General features: G+C 54.9%; 1 long non-coding RNA gene across 1 annotated transcript; it reads left to right on the forward strand.

Annotated features, from left to right (window-relative positions):
- Positions 1-9,337: 9,337 nt before the first annotated feature.
- Positions 9,338-12,767, forward strand: LOC149124469 (uncharacterized). Its single transcript, XR_016214492.1, has 2 exons — positions 9,338-10,560; positions 12,647-12,767. It is a non-coding gene; the product is annotated as an uncharacterized LOC149124469 (long non-coding RNA).
- Positions 12,768-17,658: the final 4,891 nt, after the last annotated feature.

A 17,658-nucleotide genomic window follows, 5' to 3' on the forward strand; every position in this document is an offset into this window, starting at 1 on the left:
CCAGGGTTGTTGGTAGTTTAGAAAATGTAATTAATTCAATACAATTGCGGTGTGCTTCCTTTTCTATTTTCAAAAGCCATTTTAGGTATAGGAAACGGTGTTTTCCAACTGTAAAATATAAGTAAATATCAAAAGGTATAATTTTTAAATCGTAGTTATTCCTAGCAGGAAAGCATGCTATTTTTTTTTTTTTTTGACAGGCACAGTGGACAGTGAGAGAGAGAGAGACAGAGAGAAAGGTCTTCCTTTTGCCGTTGGTTCACCCTCCAATGGCTGCCCTGGCCTGCGTGCTGCGGCCAGCGCACTGCGCTGATCCGATAGCAGGAGCCAGGTACTTCTCCTGGTCTCCCATGGGGTGCAGGGCCCAAGCACTTGGGCCATCCTCCACTGCACTCCCTGGCCACAGCAGAGAGCTGGCCTGGAAGAGGGGCAACCGGGACAGAATCCGGCGCCCTGACCGGGACTAGAACCCGGTGTGCCGGCGCCACTAGGCGGAGGATTAGCCTAGTGAGCCGCGGCGCCGGCTGGAAAAGGTTATTTTTAATAAAATTCTTTACTGCCTTAGACCAAATATTTCCACGTGTGAATATGCCTCCCCTTGAAGCTCATTTTAACGAGATAATTTTGTTATCTTCCTTCTTGCTGTTTTCTGCTTCCTTGGGGGGTCACCTTGCTGGTGAAACTTTCTGTTGGAAGCATCATGGCTTCCCGGTCAAGGTCAAGAGGAAGGAGATTGTGTGCCGTCACCACTGCCAAAGGCTGGGCGGGGATGGTGGCGCTCGGTGGACCTGGCTGTCACGGAGGCACAGCAGACCCCACCTGCACCCCGCACTGAGAAAATCGGGCCCTGCCCGTGGCACACACAGCCAGGCTTCACTGGGTTTGGAGGTTTTCAGGTGTGGCTTCCCTAGGGACAGTTTGGTCTGCGAAAGGCTCAGAAGTCCCAGCCTGGCCAGTGATCAGCAGCACCAGGCTGGCCCTGGGCCGAGCTGGGTGTCCCCGGGCACCGGGCTGGATTGGGCACCGAGGTGTTCCGGCAGCTCCCGTGGCACCTCTGCAGGCAAGATGGTAAAGCAAGCAGCCGCTGACATGGAAACGGCTGTTTGAACGGTGAGGCGGGCAGATATGCTAACGGGGAGGCAGCAATAGGGCAACCAGGAAATGACTAAACACTTGGTGCGCATTACTTGCTGCCTTCCTGGAGCCGGCGGGGTGGTGTGCGTGGCACCGTGCAGGTGCTCATGGGAGCCCTGGTCAGGGAGGTGCCTCAGGCACGTTTAAACTGCTTTCTGTAGTTCCAGGCGCTATAAATATTAACTTCTCCCGAGATCCTGCAGTCAAGTGAAACATCTTGCAACACCTTAAAAAACAATCCTATCAGTGTTGCCCAGCTCATTTTATGATCCCACTTCCTAAAAAAGCCATGAACCCTGCTTAGGCAGGGAAGAATCTCCATGAAGCTCATGGAATTTGGCCCCTTTGTGACGCAAAAGGATGCATGCATGGATTTTGCAAGTTCGTGCTCTCAACATCCATAAATGCTGGGCTTCACCTGTGACCTAGCTGCTTAGATTTCCAAAACAGAATCAATGCAGATATTGAAAAATGTAATTTCAGAGAAAAAGCTCCTAAAAGTGCAAAAAACAAAGAGTATAAAAGTGTATCTGGTCTGTATGTGTGGAAAATGGTTTTCATGATGTCAGAAACCCAGGCCCCAGCTGACTTGAAAGCTAAGAAGGGTTTTATACATATTTTTTTAAAATAAATGTTTTATTTATTTGAAAAGTAGAGAAACAGAAACATACAGAGAAAAAGCTTCCATCTGCTGTTTCCCTCCCCAAATGTCTGCAACAGGCAGGGCTGGGGTTGGGGCTGGGGCTGGGGCTGGGGTGGGGCTGGGCCTGGGGCTGGGCTGGGCTGGGCCAGGCTCATGTTAGGAGCTGAGGATTTAATCCACATCTCCCACGAGGGTAACAGGGATCCAGATATCTGAGTCGTCAGGGTCTGCGTTGACCGGAAGCTGCAGAATTGGGAGCAGAGCCCAGGTACTCTGATGTGCGATGCAGGTATCCCAACTGACATCCTATCGTATTTTTTTGTTTGTTTGTTTTTTGACAGGCAGAGTGGATAGTGAGAGAGAGAGACAGAGAGAAAGGTCTTCCTTTTGCCGTTGGTTCACCCTCCAATGGCCACCGCGGTCGGCGTGCTGCGGCCGGGGCACCGCGCTGATCCGAAGGCAGGAGCCAGGTGCTTCTCCTGGTCTCCCATGGGGTGCAGGGCCCAAGCACTTGGGCCATCCTCCACTGCACTCCTGGGCCACAGCAGAGAGCTGGCCTGGAAGAGGGGCAACCGGGACAGAATCTGGCACCCCGACTGGGACTAGAACCCAGTGTGCCGGCGCCGCAAGGCGGAGGATTAGCCTAGTGAGCCGCGGCGCCGGCCATCATCTTTTCATATTTTTTAAGGACCGTAAAAAAGACTCAACCAGAACCACTGGTGGCCGACATGGCTAAAATTGTTCAGCGGCTGGGCCTTGGCAGGGAGACCTGCCTCCCCAGGGGCCTGGTGTCTGCCCTCTGCCCGCTCAGCCCCTGCTGTGAGGTCAGGGCCTGCAAGAGGGGCGCAGGGCCAGGAGGCATGAGAATAGATGATGGTGTCAGATAAGGGCTTCAGAGGAGCCGAGAGGGTGCTGGTGGCTGTGGAGCAGCTGCTGGCCCGGCGATGAGAGATTGGTTTTCTGCATTTTACATGTTTGGAAGTCCTTAACGGAGGGTGGGGGAGGGGCTAGAGAGAGTGTGCTTCTCTTCACTGGTTCACTCCCCAAATGGCCACAATGGCCAGGGCTGGGCCAGGCTGAACACAGGACCCAGAAACGCCTTCCAGGTCTCCTACATGTGTGCAGGGGCTCAAGCACTTGGGCCTTCTTCTCCCAGGCCATCATCAGGGCGCTGGATTGGAGGTGGAGCAGCTGGGACTGGAACCGGAGCCCACATGGGATGCCGGTGCTGCAGGCAGATTTAACCTGGTAGGGCACAACGCCGGCCCCATAAGAGATTTTGAAGGACAAGGGAGGTGGCCTGAGGAGGGTCAGAGACCCAGAGGACAGCGAGGTATCCTGGCCCCAGGTGGCGCAGGGCCAGCCCGAGGCAGAGTGAGTTTGCACGAGGGAGATGGCAGTCCCTGGAGGCTGGCGGGACAGTGGGTGCCGCGCAGTCTCCTGGTCACACAGCAGCATCTGTCCAGGCCGGGCACAGCCTCTGACTGTTGGTCCACGCGCAGCGCTAATACGGCAGTGCCCAAGCACTGTTTCCCGAGAAGGCAGCGTGGCCATATGGCCTCCCTTGTAGGGTGCTCCAGAGCTTCAAGCAGAGGCGAGGCTGGCAGGAGCACTGGGTCCCACCGCGAGCTCGCCCTGCACTCTGTGCGTGGCCTTAGCTCACCGCGGGCTCTCTCAGCCTCCTCAGCAATAACGGGGGCAGGGCAGCCCTGAGCCGCCTCTGGGGAGTGGGGTCGTGGATGTGTAGTGTCTGCAGAGACCGCTCGCCGGGAGTGCCCCCGGACGGAGGTGGGGTGCTCCCGTCGGTTGTCTGGAGGGGAATGAGACGAGCCCAGGAGCTCTGCACAGCAGATGCATCTGCTGCCCAAGGATGCTCCGCGTGCAGATTGCTAAGCTCGCCTCTGTGTCGATGCTTTTTTTTTTTTTTTTTCCTACTGATGGTTGAGAATATTCAGCATCGGACAGCAGCCCCGGGACAGTGCGGCCACACCTCTGCTTCTCTGTGCTTTCAGAGCTGGGCCTCGCCTGCCTGCTCCCGAGGCTTTCAGAATCTGCCCAGCGAGGACGGGGCGGGGGCTGCAGCCGGAAGGGCAGCAGCGTGGCCTCTGCGGTGAACGCTGCCAGTCTGGGAGCAGGTGCCGAAGTGTTTCCTGGGATCCTGTTGAGCATGCTGGCCTTCCTCTTCCTCTCCCTCCCTCACCCCCTCCCGTCTCCCCTCCGCTCTCCTGCAGACATGTTGCCTTTCGGCAGAACGGAGACGCAGGCTCAGACAGTTGCATTTGCTCTGTGCCTGGGAGGAGAGCCACTCAAAACCACACAGCCCTGAGCTTGACCCCGTGACTCAGGCAGATAATGATCAGATCCAGCCCTCTCTGCTGCTTTGATCACCGGTGCGAGGGTAAAGGAACCCTGACCAGGTGCACAGGCCCGGTGACCCGAACCCCTTCCTGGTTGTCTCAGTTTCCCTGAGTGGCTAAGAGCCCTGTCTCTGAATCCTGCCACCCTGTTTGGCACACAACAGCAGCACCTGGGATGAGCCATTCTCCGGCCCTGGGAGCCTGGCAGGCGGAAGTAGCAGTCAGTGGGGCTCGGGCCAGGGTGGAGCACCTGCCAAGGAAGTCTTCACTGTGGCTTTTCTTTGCGATAGGGCTGTTCCGTGGGAAGTCAGTGGGATTTGGCTGTGGCAGCTCTGCCTTTCTTTTGTGTTGGAGCTCAGAGACAGTGAGGCGCTGCCACCCGAGGTCCCCTAACTACTTCTTCTTCCTTCTTTCTTCTTTCTTCTCTCTTTCTTCTTTCTTCTTCTTTCTTCTTTCTTCTTCTTTCTTCTTCCAGGCGGAGTGGACAGTGAGAGAGAGAGACAGAGAGAAAGGTCTTCCTTTGCCGTTGGTTCACTCTCCAATGGCCGCTGCGGCCGGCGCGCTGTGGCCGGCACACTGCGCCTATCCGAAGGCAGGAGCCAGGTGCTTCTCCTGGTCTCCCATGGGGTGCAGGGCCCAAGCACTTGGGCCATCCTCCACTGCACTCCCGGGCCACAGCAGAGAGCTGGCCTGGAAGAGGGGCAACCGGGACAGAATCCGGCGCCCCGACCGGGACTAGAACCCGGTGTGCTGGCGCCGCAAGGCAGAGGATTAGCCTAGTGAGCCACCGCCGGCCCCCTAACTTCTCATCTCTGGCTCCTCAAGGTCAGCAGAAGGTTGAGGATGTGCCTGTGTGACTCCACAGAGCTCCAAGTCTGTCTGAGCTGTTCTCGGAGCTCCCAAGGGAACACCCATGTGAATTCAGCTGCTTAAAAAATCAGTTTCTAAGCACGCAGCTTGAAATTCCTTAAAGCAATGGTTTAGGTTCTGGAAGGGAAATCAGCTTGTTTTTAATTGTTTTAAATTTTCAGTTACTTTCTTGTATGTGGTCTTTCAAACCCAGTCCTCTGCTAAGTTAATCCCGATGTTCACGTGTTACATTGTGTACCTTCCTGTGTTCATCGCGTGTGAGGGACCCACAGTTCCCTTGCAGCAGGTGGACATCTATAGAGGCATCAGAAATTAGGTCATTCACAGCAGCCCTCGTCCTAGCAGCTAAAAACCGGAAACAAGGCAAGTGTCCGTCAGCCGCGGGGTGGATAAATAAGCCGTGATGTAATCCTACGGTGGTGCATTATGGAGCCGTGAGAATGGATGAATCTTGCCCGTCAGAGATGAGTTTCCCCAGAGCGGGAGCCAGACACAAAAAGGCACACGTGTGTGAGGCCATATGCACGGAGCTCAGAATTGGGGAGGACAAGTCGGTGAGGGTCTGCCCCGGCGGACGCCTGCACGGGGCTGTCTCTGGGAGCCGGGGGTCGTGACCGAGGGGGTCAAGTTGCTGTCTGGGTTTGGCGACGTCACGCAAATACGTTCACTTTGGATTAGACAGCGCACCGAGAGGGTTCAGCTTTCCGAGGACGAAGCAGGCTCTGGGTTCTCGTCACGGACATCATCTCTGGCTGCACAGGAGACGGCACACGATTTCACTGAACAGGTGCAGTTCACAGAGCCACATGGTAATGGCTTGTGTGTCTCTGTAGCTGTCGGGCACGGCTTGCTGCGAGCGGGGTCGCTGAGGGGGATGCCTGTTCCCCAAAGTCCATCTGTTGAACTCTGGGATGGGGAGGTGGGCATGGGGAAGGTGAGGAGGTTATGAGGGCAGAGCCGTCACGGTGCCCCAGTGCCCCCATGACAGAGGCTGCGGGAGCTGGGCCACCCCTTGGGCCACGGGAGGACATGGCGGGCAGGTGGCTGAGTGTGAACCCAGAAGTGGCCTCGGCAGACGCTGAGACGGCTGCTGCTTTCTTCCTCAGCTTCCCAGGCTTTAGCTTTGTGCGAAAATAAGTTTCCCAGGCCGTCCAGCTTCTTGTGTCAGCTGCTGTGTGTGACACAGAAGCAGCACCCAGACCTCGTGGACATGGCAGTGTGGCCGTGTTCTAATCAAGCGAACTTGGAGGCGCGGAATTCCGTCCGCCGCCTGTGTTGCCTGGACAACTGAACCAGGTGATTTTCCCGGGAGGAAATCCCCCACGCAGGAGAAATGGGCTTTATTTGGCCTCCTCCTTGCTGGGGTGCAATTTGTAGCTAAAACTCGACTCCTTCAATGCAAAGCTAATAAGAAAAATTCTGAAAGATTGGTTGATGTTTGCTGTAGAAGTGTTGCCATGCACCCCCAGTGCAACAGTGAGCTTTGTACCACGATGCGACCAAAGTGGGAAAGGCCATTCTTAAAATTTTTTTAGAGATTTATTTACTTATTTGAAGGCAGAGTTACGGGGTGGGGGGGGGGGAGAGAGAGAGTGAGAGACAGAGAGACAGAGAAAGAGAAAGAAATCTTCCATTTGTTGGTTCATTCCCCAGATGACCACAAGGACCAGGGCTGGGCCAGGCTCTGGGTCTCCCACATGCAGAGGCCCAAACACTTGGGCCATCTTCCACTGCTTTCCCAGGCCATTAGCAGAGAGCTGGATCAGAAGTGGAGCAGCTGGGATTCAAACCCACGCTCATATGGGAAGCCAGTGTCATGCACACTGTGGCACAATGCCGGCCCCTATTTATCTTAAATTTTACGTATGTGTTGTTGGATTAGACAGTGCACCGAGGGTGTTCAGCTTTCTGAGGACGAAGCAGGCTCTGGGTTCTCATCACGGACATCATCTCTGGCTGCACAGGAGGCGGCACACGATTTCACTGAACAGGTGCAGTGTGGTTTACTCAACACAGCTACTCCGCGATTAGGCTGTGTCTGGCCCTCTGCCGTGATGGAAACCTGTCCACTGACCTTGAGTGCCGTTGTCCACCTGTGGCGGCACGGGCGGTCTTGCTGACGCAGTGGCTGGCCCAGATGTGAGCCTGCGGGTGGTTTCCCCTGCATGGCTACGTCGCCCGCCATGCGGCTGGGCAGTGTCTGAACGCGCTCTCCGCAGGGCTGCATTCCGCCTGATGGGGTGCTGCTGCCCTTCCACAAAGGAGGGAAGTTCCCACTGGTGTTTCTCACTGCAGAGGGCCTTTTTTTAGAAAATGGAAATGTTGCTGTTTTTCTTCTTGGTTTGCAGGAATGCTCAGCCTGTTGGTGGATCGTAGTTGTTTTTCCTCTGCTTGTTGGCTGTGGGTCGGCGTTGCCGATGGTGGGATTTGGGGTTTGTTTGTTGCCATACAGAAATGTTTGATTTGGTGTATAAATCTGTCTTTCAAGGATTCTGTATTTTATTCTATATGTCAAAAGGCTCTCCAAGATTGTAATTTTTAAACTTATTTGATGGTTTATTCTGGCACTGTCATGATTTTCTAAGAACGTTAATCCATTGGATTTTTAAAAAGACTATTTATTAATTAATTTATTTGAGAGGTAGGTTTACAAACAGAGAGAGGGAGAGACAGAGAGAATGGTCTTCCATCTGCTGGTTCACTCTTCAAATGGCCGCAACAGCCGGAGCCGAGCTGATCTGAAGCCAGGATCAAGGAGCTCCTTCTGGGTCTCCCACATGGGTGCAGGGACTTAAGCACTTGGGCCAGCTTCTACTGTTTTTCCAGGCCATAGGCAAAGAGCTGGATTGACAGAGGATCAGCCAGGACCAGAACTGGCACCCATATGGGGTGCCAACACTGGAGGCGAAGCTTAGCCTACTAGGCTACAACGCTGGCCCCAATCCATTGGGATTTGTCATGATGAGATCTGTGAGTTTTGGAACCAACGTGAACTTCTCTGCCCTGAGGATATGAAGCTATGCGACCTCATGTATTGAGTGGTGCACCTCTCGCCAACAGCAAGAGATGTGGGGGCGGGGTGGGGAGGAGGCGCAGGCATTGCGGTGCAGGAGCTGGGCTGGTGCTTGGGGCACCTGAGTCCTGCGTGGGTTTCAGTCCTGGCTGCTCTGCTTCCTGCTGCTTCCTGCTGGTGCTCCTGGGAGACAGCTGTGCTGGTTCAGATGCTTGGGTCCCACGCGGAGCCCTGCGTGGAGCTCCTGCTCCTGCCTTCAGCCTGGCCCAGCCTTAGCTGTTGCAGCCATTTGGGAGTGAACCAGTACATCAAGGATCTCTCTCTCTGTTTATCTATCTGTTACTCTGACTTTCATATAAATAAATACACTTTTTTTTTTTGACAGGCAGAGTGGACAGTGAGAGAGACAGAGAGAAAGGTCTTCCTTTGCCGTTGGTTCACCCTCCAATGGCCGCCGCGGCCGGCGCACGGCACTGATCCAAAGGCAGGAGCCAGGTGCTTCTCCTGGTCTCCCACGGGGTGCAGGGCCCAAGCACTTGGACCATCCTCCACTGCCCTCTCAGGCCACAGCAGAGAGCTGGCCTGGAAGAGGGGCAACCGGGACAGAATCCGGTGCCCTGACCGGGACTAGAACCTGGTGTGCTGGCGCCGCAAGGTGGAGGATTAGCCTAGTGAGCCGTGGCGCCGGCCAATAAATACACTTTTTAAAAAAGATTTGTTGATTTATTTGAGAGGCAGAGTTACAGAGAGAGAGAGACAGAGATAGAGATCTTCCATCCATTTCCATCCATTCCCCAAATAACTGGGCTCATCTGAAACCAGGAGCCAGGGGCTTCCTCCAGGTCTCCCATGTGGGTGCAGGGGCCCAAGGACTAACCCTAACCCTAACCCAAACCCTAATCTATATGGGATGCCCGTGCCGCAGGCAGAGGTTTAACCTGCTACACCACAGCGCCAGGCGCGTAAACAAGCCTTCAGAAAAAGAGGTGCTGCTTGATCCTGCACTAATGTCCTCTGCAGAGATGGAGCCGTGGGGCTGCCTGCTGTTCCTAGGCCACGCTTTAGTGGTCGGTGAAGAAGCCCTTGCTTTTCTTTTCGGGATTTCTTTGCGTACCCTCCCTTGTCAGAGCTTCCGTATTAATGTTACGATGGATTTGGGCAGTTTACAACTCCGGTCTTGAGTGTTTCGTATGTGCAGATTAGGAAGAACCGATGCCCTCACGTAGCTCAGTCTTTGTAACTAGAAGCACATTCACCGTCCCTTTCAAGGCGTCCTCTCTGGCCCTCGGGGGTGGGGGAGTCTTCTCCAGAGGTGGGCACTGGGCGCTGCAGTTGAGATGTTGCCTGGGGGCGGGGGTGGGGGTGGGGGGTTGCAGCACTGTGGTGTAATGGGTTAATCTGTCGCCTGTGATGATAACAGCATCCCATATGGGGGCATCCCGGCTGCCCCACTTCAGATCCAGCTCTCTGCTATGGCCTGAGAAAGCAGTAGAGGATGGCTCAAGTCCCTGGGCTACCGCACCCACGTGGGAGAACCAGAAGCTCCTGCCTCCCGGCTTTGGCCTGGCCCAGCCCTGGCCATTGCAGCTGTTTGGAGGGTGAACCAGTGGATGGAAGATCTCTCTTTCTGTCTCCTTTCTCTCTCTAACTCTTTCAAATACATAACTACATCTCTAATTAATAATAATGCCTGTTTCCCAAATCAGAGTTCCTGGGTTCAAGTCCTGGCTCTGCTTCCAATTGCACCCTCCTGCTAATGAGCACCCTGGGAGGCAGGAGGTGAAGGCTCAAACACTTGGGCCCTGACCCTGACGTGGGAGACGGACTGAGTTTCAGCCTCCTGGCTTTCGCTCAGTGCAGTCCTGGTGTGGCAGGTGTTTGGGAAATGAATCAGCTGATGGAAGATCTCTCTCTCTCTCTCTCTAATAATAAATTAATTAAAAATATGCTCTGTTCACATAGCTTTTGTTTACTTCTGAAGCTTATTCCTAGGAACTTAATGTTTTTCCTGTTGTTAATACAAAGGGGATCAGTCCTGTTCCTCACCTGATGTTGTTTCAAGAAAAAAAAAAGCCAGGAAGGCATTTGTTGTATCTGAATAAACGAGACCTTGGGAATGACGGTTGCAGATTTAATTCTGTCTCAAACAGTTCCCAGATTCACACAAGGAAACCGGCATTAGGAATGGATTAAAATAGCTCTATTAAAAGATGCTTCCCGGCCGACTTCTGACTCTGACTGGGGTCCGCAGCTTTTCTCGGTTCCTTTGCTCCCGGTTTGCAGATTTCCCTTCCCGGCTGCTCTGTGCATGGCTCCCGCTCCCGCAGGGAAGACGAGCGGCTCAGCTGTTCTGGGTCTTTCTCAACTGAGGGACAAACATCCTGGGAACCAGAGCTGAGGCCCCAGAGGCAGTTGAGGGCTGCCCTTGCTCCCCACGTGCCAGCTAGGGGAGCCATGGTGTCCAGGAAATGAAGAACGGAGAGCATCCCTACAGTCAGCTGGGACGGGGAAAGACCGGTGCCTTCCACAAGACCCCCAGATCTGTAAGCTGGCGGTGCAGGCCTTGGGCTGAGGGGCGTCTGCAGCCAGGAGGGTGCTGGGCCATGTAGCAGGAGCGTCCACCCCAAGTGGCCGCGTTGGCAGAGCCGGGTGCTTGGCTGTGGCTTTGGAAGCGCCATGGATGGGGCTGGAGAGGGAAGGGAGGAGGACTTTCTCACCTGCTGCTCATAGGGAGGGGCCGGGGGCCACCATCGCCTCTTCCATCGCCCTGAAGTTCTCCGACCACAAACCCCCCACTGAGCACCCTGGCTGGGCTGCCGGGTGGCCTCTCCGGGTGCTGGAAGCCGGGCAGCAGCCTTCCGCCCACGCACGCTCATCAAGGCCTGACCAAGGCTGCAGGGGTTGGACCGTGTGGAGGAGGAAACTCAGCTGCCGGGAAAGAAGTCAACTTGCTCTGGGGGCCAGCACGTGGCTCGGCAGCTAAACAGCACAGGCAAACCCTATCAGAGCTGATTTGAGTGCTGACTGCTCGCTGCTGATGCACCCGGGAAAGCAGCAGAGCATGGCCCACGTGCTTGGGTCCCTGCCACCCACGTGGGAAACCTGGATGGAGTTCTGGAGTTCTGGGCTCCTGGCTCAGCCTCTGCTGTTGCTTGTATCTGGGGAGTGAACCAGCAGATGGAAGACCCCTCTGTCTCTCTTTCTCACTCTGTAACTCTTTCTTTTATTTTATTTTTATTTTTTGACAGGCAGAGTGGACAGTGAGAGAGACAGAGAAAGGTCTTCCTTTTTGCCATTGGTTCACCCCCCAAAGGCCGGCGCACTGCGCTGATCCCATGGCAGGAGCCAGGTACTTATCCTGGTCTCCCATGGGGTGCAGGGCCCAAGCACTTGGGCCATCCTCCATTGCACTCCCTGGCCACAGCAGAGAGCTGGCCTGGAAGAGGGGCAACCGGGACAGAATCAGGCACCCTGACCGGGACTAGAACCCAGTGTGCCGGCGCTGCTAGGCGGAGGATTAACCTAGTGAGCCGCGGCGCTGGCCCTGACTTTCAAATAGATAAATCTCAGAGAGAAAGAGGAGAGGAGGGGAGGGGAGGGAATTCAGGTCACATAGAAAAAAAAAGTTGGGATTTGGGATCAAGCATGTGATGTTGATTTTTTAAAATATTGATTTATTTGAAAGAGTTACACAGAGAGAGGAGAGGCAGTGAGAGAGAGAGGTCTTCCATCCACTGGTTCATTCCCCAGTTGGCCACAACAGCCAGACCTGCACTGATCTAAAGCCAGGAGCCAGGAGCTTCTTCCTGGTTTCCCACACAGTTGCAGGGGCCCAAGGACTTGGGCCATCTTCCAGTGCTTTCCCAGGCCACAGCAGAGAGCTGGATCAGAAGTGGAGCAGCCAGGTCTTGAACTGGCTCCCATATGGGATGCGGGCACTGCAGGCAGTGGCTTTACCCGCTTCCTCACAGCCCAGCCCTGATGGCTCTTTTTTTTTTTTTTTCACCATATTTAGCTTTGAGGAGGACTTATGGCAAACATCAGTATTTTTTTTAAATATTTATTTATTTTACTTGAAAGTCAGATTTACACAGAGAAAAAAGGAGAGGCAGACCAGAGAGACATCTTCCATCTGCTGGTTCACTCTCCAACTGGCCGAAATGGCCAGAGCTGCGCCGATCAGGAGGCAGGAGTTTCTTCCGGGTTTCCCACACAGGTGCAGGGGTCCAAGGGCTTGGGCCATCTTCTGCTGCTTTCCCAGGCCATAGCAGAGAGCTGGATTAGAAGTGGAGCAGCCGGGACACGAACCGGCGCCCATATGGGATGTCAGCACTGCAGGCGGTGACTTTACCCGCTATGCTACAGTGGTGGCCTGACCTCAGTATTTTAAAATAAGGTTGAGCAGACGTATTTGAAGTTGTTTTCAGATGTTGAATGTGAATGTACTTCACATAGTTTTTGAGCAAGGGAATTCAAGATCAGTGTATTCTGGTCCAAAAACTTAGAACTCCATGCATAGTTTGCCCATCATGTGCATTGTCTGTGAACTGTTTGGAGACCCCTTTTGCTTCCTACCATCTTATTGTTAGCATGTCCATTCTGAAAGTGTGCGTGTGCTTCTATTGGCAGGAGGATGTGGTAACGCCATTCACAGGTCTGTAACATGGCCTGCGTTTGAGTGACAGACGCACTCACGCAGGCGCTGACGATGAACAGCCAATCACGCAGCTCTTCGTTCGTAACACTCCCCCAGCGATGCCTGCGCCTGTGTTGTGAATCATCCGGTCTCCCTGTGGGTGTGACTTCGTCCTGTGATTCCTGTGCCCTAACCACATTGCTAGGCAACGCCAACCAGCATCCCACATCTTCCCAGTTCCGCCTGAGGTTCCACGGGCGGACCTTGGCTTGTGTCTGCAAGCAGAACGACACCCGTGGGGCTTCGTAATAACCATGTGTCCACCAGACCAAAGCAGGACGGCCCTGAGGATCAGGCACTGGCGCAAAAGGGCAGGGGGCTGCTTGGGACGGGGCACACTGTGGGGTCCTGCACCCTGACTCTGCAGGGGACACCCAGATGTAAGGAGGCGCTTCCTTCCAAGGACCCGGGGTCCTCCCAGGACTTGGCGTTGTCATTGTCTGTGTAATGCTCCTTCTGAATCTGGGACGTTGCACACGTAAAACTTGCCACACATGCAAATCACGTGCGTGTGCCTCTGTCAGAACAGAGGCCAGTGTTTTCAGGTCGTGCTCAGGTGCGCTGAGGGTCCCCTGCCTTCTGTGTACATGGGGACCCAGAGGACGCGCACGAAGGCAGGGCCCAGGTCGGTGAGTCCCCCCACCCCCGTGGCACTGAGAACCAACTGTGCTCAGCTGGGCACCATCAGGGAAGCGCCTTCCTGGGGGCTCAGGCACGGGAGCTGCGAGAGACAGGGACACCCGGCGGAGGCCTGCGTGCTGGAGGGGTGTACTCAGGTTCTGTATCCTGCGTGGTGAATAAAACTGACCATCGGCCCCACACCGTCCTAGTCGGGGGGCTCTGAAGGGCCGCTGAGCTGCAGGTCCTGTTCTAGCCAGGCGCCCGCCAGGGCCACAGACGCCTCCTCAGTGGACGTGGAGCCACTTCGCAGACACTGCTGGAGATGCCTCAGTGTGGTTCTGGGGCGGCGGGGGGAGGGTCCCGTTGCTCCACACTGGCTGCCCAGGTGCCCTCCCACCCAAGAGAGCAATGCAGGAACCACAGTGTTGCGTACACCCTGGCCCCAGAGGCCAGGCCCGTCGTTCCCATGATTCCTGCTGGCTATACAGGTCCCCCTGTGCAGGGAGGGAGGGGCGCCAGCAGGCTGCACCCCCCAGGAGGAGGGGCTCTCGCGGGGCTCTTGGAGCCGGCGACCCCAGCCAGAGAGACACAGCAGAAGCTGGATCGGTGGCCCCCGTAGCAGCTGCCACGGCTGAATCTTTGAGGGTGTTTCAGCTCCTGGCTTCCCTGGCCCCTCCCCTGGGTCTCCGGAGCCAGGACGTCACGCAGGGTTGGAACCAGCGGGCTGGGCTGTCTGATCTCTGCCGTTAGGTCCGGCGTCCACACTGCTCCCCCCCTGCCTGGTCACCAGCGTCTATCCAGGGAGCTTGTGAGGAATGGAGAGTGCTAGGCCTCACCCCTGCCTCATGAACCAGAACCTCCAGGGAGGGACGGGGGGAACTGCAAGTCTGGGGGGACCTGCAGGTCTGGGTTTTTGCTTCATTTCCGAACTTCTGACATCTAGTCCACATCACTGGAAATTCCAGAGGTTGCAACGCGTGTGATTAGAACATCTGTTCCCTGATTCTGTCCTCCCAGCATCCCCTCACCTTCCTGTTCCGTGTCACCGGTCACCTGTTCTCACAGCAACACAGGAATTTATAAAACACGTAAAGTGGGGCTGGCACTGTGGCGTAGTAAGCTAAGCCTCCACTTGCCATGCCGGCATCCCACATGGGCACAGGTTCGAGTCCCGGCTACTCCTCTTCCGATTCAGTTCTCTGCTATGGCCTGGGAAAACAGTAGAAGATGGCCCATGTGCTTGGGCCACTGCACCTACATGGGAGACCCAGAAGAAGCTCCTGGCTCCTGGCTTTGGACTGGCCCAGCTCTGGCTGTTGCGGCCATTTGGGGAGTAAACCAGCAGATGGAAAATCCCTGTAACTTTACCTCTCAAATAAATACATAAAATCTTTAAACACACACACAAGGAAAGTAAATTTATTTTACATTATATGTGCAAAGCAAGGCCACTCCTGGTCCTCAGCACCAGCTCTGCAGATATAAGATCTCACCCTTTCCCGGCTTGACAAGGACTTGGGGCTGCCTCCAGGGGCTGTGTGTGGGCCGCGCTATCTAGGGCAGAAAGCTAGGCAGCTGTGAACCCTCGCTGGCTCATGTGCGCTGCATCAGGCCCGTCAGACGCCACCCTGACAAGTGCTTACACTTGTGCCCGTGCCCGTGCCCGTGCTCTGCCTGGGCCTGGCCAGTGGCGAGCGGTCAGCCCAGCTCCCGGGAGCTTCCGCCTCCCGCAGGAAGCGGCCTCCCAGCCCCAGTGCGGAGACCGGGTGTGCAGCGCGCCAGGCACCATTCTCCAAGGACTGGGCCTGTACATGGAGGTAGGGCGCCTGAGGAGCTGGTGCCGCTGGGTACCGGGAGAGGCCAGGCCTCCTGGCAGAGGGCGAAGCGCGGGCACGGGGTCTCCAGGCTTGACCCACAGGCCGTCCTGAGCGCCCAGATGGAAGAGGCCAGCCACCGAAGAGGGAGGTGAGCCGGGGATCAGCGAGGGATGGTGGGAAGCACCGGATGTTGGGGTGCAAACAGTACATGACGTGGGCAGGAGGCGGGCGTTCAGGAAGTAGCTCTCAAAACCAGGGGCGCCCGGGACGGCGCTGGGGTTTGTCACCAGTGATTACTTGGGCGGGGCTGACCTGCCGCCCAGGTGTGTAGACCGGGTGTTCTCAGGGCCACAGGGAACACAGGCAGGGAGCACAGGGCTGGAGGGGCACAGGAACAAGCCCAGGGCCCACCAGAGTGAGAGGCCCGAGGGTGGGGGTGCCGCCCTGGCCCTGCGGTGTGGCCCGAGTGAAGAGTTCAAGTACAGAAGACGCTGGAAACTCCCTGTGTGTTGTGCGCGGACAACTGGCCAAGGTGTTTGAGCCGTAGCGGTGGCGAGGAAGAGCAGGGGTCGGCCCTGGTGCAGGCGACCCTGCAGAGCTTAATGGCTTTGCGCGCATGCACGCTCGGCGTGGTGTGGGGTGACGACAGATTCTCTCTGAACTTGGCGGCGTGGGTGGGAGAGAGCCATTTGGCCTCTGGCGCTTCCTGGCGGCCGGTGCCAGGCCATTTATATGGTATGTTCACAGGAGAGCTGACAAGTGTTGAGAGGTTTCGATATGCATGTTTTAAAGTCAGGGGGGAAAATCCATAAAAATAGGTACTTGTTGGCTAGTTTTCCTGGTTAGTCCAAGGCGCAGGCACAGGGTCGGTGGAGGAGGTCCACCGTGGCGAGGCCGGCGGCACTGACTCACGTGGCCATGGTTAATAGTCTCGGGGAAGCCAGACGCTGCATGGGCAGTTTTTAATGGTAGAAATGCAAAACCACACTATCTTTCTGTGTGCCTTCTAAAACAGAGCTGCTTATGCTAATTTGTTATAGTTAGTGCTTTGCAGGCAGCTCTGTGAATCCACTTTTCTTGGCAGTTCCAGAATATCCTGCCATAACACATTCTGAAAAACTGACGGGCTCTGAAAATCTGGATGTACTAAAGGTACATCTTGTGAAAACCATAAAATAAACACATGATTACATTTGAGAAAATCTGTTATCAGGTTAAGGAAGTTGTCACGATAACAACCCAAGGAAAATTAAACAGTTTGGAATGGAAGATACACTTTCCGTTTGTTTGTACGACTGCAAATATTCTTAGGATCCAGCCTTCGCTCGGGTTGCTGGTCGTTCTGAAAACACTGAACTACCTGCTGGGTGGCCTCCTGGCTCTGGCTGATAGGAAGGCTAAGAAGCAAGTTCGTTGTCAGCGTGATCGGTGCAAAGGATGTTTTGAAAGTGTTATCGTCACTTTGCATCGAGCCAGCTGAGTCCCAGGTCTCCAAGGATGTTGAACTACTGGGTCTGTCAATATTAGTTTTGCTGCTGGTGAATGATAAATGAATTAGGGATATAATTTTGTGCCATACTGTGCTGGCCGTACCTAGCCATCTCCTTGGAAACAATCTCTGACCTCGAGAAGTTTGCAGTTCTAATAGATGGAAAGATACTGGGAGGGAACACAGGCAGCTCATTTCTTTTTTTTTTTTTTTTTTTTTTTTTTTTTAATTTTTTGACAGGCAGAGTGGACAGTGAGAGAGACAGAGAGAAAGGTCTTCCTTTACCATTGGTTCACCCCCCAATGGCCACTGCGGCCGGCGTGCTGCGCTGATCCGTAGCCAGGAACCAGGTGTTTCTCCTGGTCTCCCATGCAAGTGAAGGGTCCAAGCACTTGGGCCATCCTCCACTGCCTTTCTGGGCCACAGCAGAGAGCTGGACTGGAAGAGGAGCGACTGGGACAGAATCCAGTGCCCCGACCAAGACTAGAACCTGGGGTGCCGGTGCCGCAGGTGGAGGATTAGCCTATTGAGCAGCAGCACCTGCCAGCAGCTCATTTCTTCAACACACTCAGATTGAGACCCGACTGAGTGTGGGCCAGCAGGCGGCTGCCACTGCTTGGTGTGGGGGGGGAGACGTACATGGTTGCTGTCCTCACATTCTATCCAGGAGAAAAACATGAACTGAGCAACTGTGCTGTGATTATTAACAGCTGGGTGAGGTGTGTCCCAGATAGCGACAGCGTGGTTTGGGGGTGTACAGTGAATATGGTGGAGCAGGCAGCTTTCTTTTGACATTGTGTGTGGGGTAAACTGCAGTGAGTTCTGAAACGTGCCAAATGGTTTTTTTGAAAAAGAAGAAGAGCTCTTGTATTTAGAGGTCAAGGGTCAAAAGATTTCCAAGAGAAACAAGGTACAGCCTGGGTGAGAATCTTAGATGGGCATGAGGGTACTGGAGGCCCTCAATAAGTGCCTGTCATAAATCAGCTGTGAGTAACTTTCAAAACTGTTCTGCACTAAC

The sequence above is a fragment of the Oryctolagus cuniculus genome, chromosome 10, assembly GCF_051225735.1.
Source record: "Oryctolagus cuniculus isolate XC-2025 breed Fujian yellow rabbit chromosome 10, ASM5122573v1, whole genome shotgun sequence".
NCBI classification, from domain to species: Eukaryota; Metazoa; Chordata; class Mammalia; order Lagomorpha; family Leporidae; genus Oryctolagus; species Oryctolagus cuniculus.